Raw genomic sequence first — 368 nt, 5'->3', positions numbered from 1 at the left:
TCCAGGTTACCTTTAGTATATTTTATGTTATAGGATAATGAAAAAATGTAGGTGTTAAGTATAAAGTTTATTCACAAGACAGCACTACAATTTAAGGCCTACAGTAAATCTTATAGTTATGGGGTAAGTTTTTGGCACAGCTGTTGTCTTTTGTGGATGACACCTCGGCAGATGCTTTGTACAACTCTATGATCCAATTTTAACCCTTTTTAAAGAAATGCCTGTGTTTATTTTTGTTTCATTTTACGTTGTCATTATGTTGAAGATCGGTCTGTTCTGTTTCATATCTGTGAAAATACATAGTTAGTTGCTATATATTTTCTGAGTGGAATATCATTCTATTTCTATGAATGTAATTTGAGGAAAGA

Source organism: Penaeus monodon, chromosome 29 (assembly GCF_015228065.2).
Source record: "Penaeus monodon isolate SGIC_2016 chromosome 29, NSTDA_Pmon_1, whole genome shotgun sequence".
NCBI classification, from domain to species: domain Eukaryota; kingdom Metazoa; phylum Arthropoda; class Malacostraca; order Decapoda; family Penaeidae; genus Penaeus; species Penaeus monodon.
Note: the sequence above shows the minus strand (reverse complement) of the source record.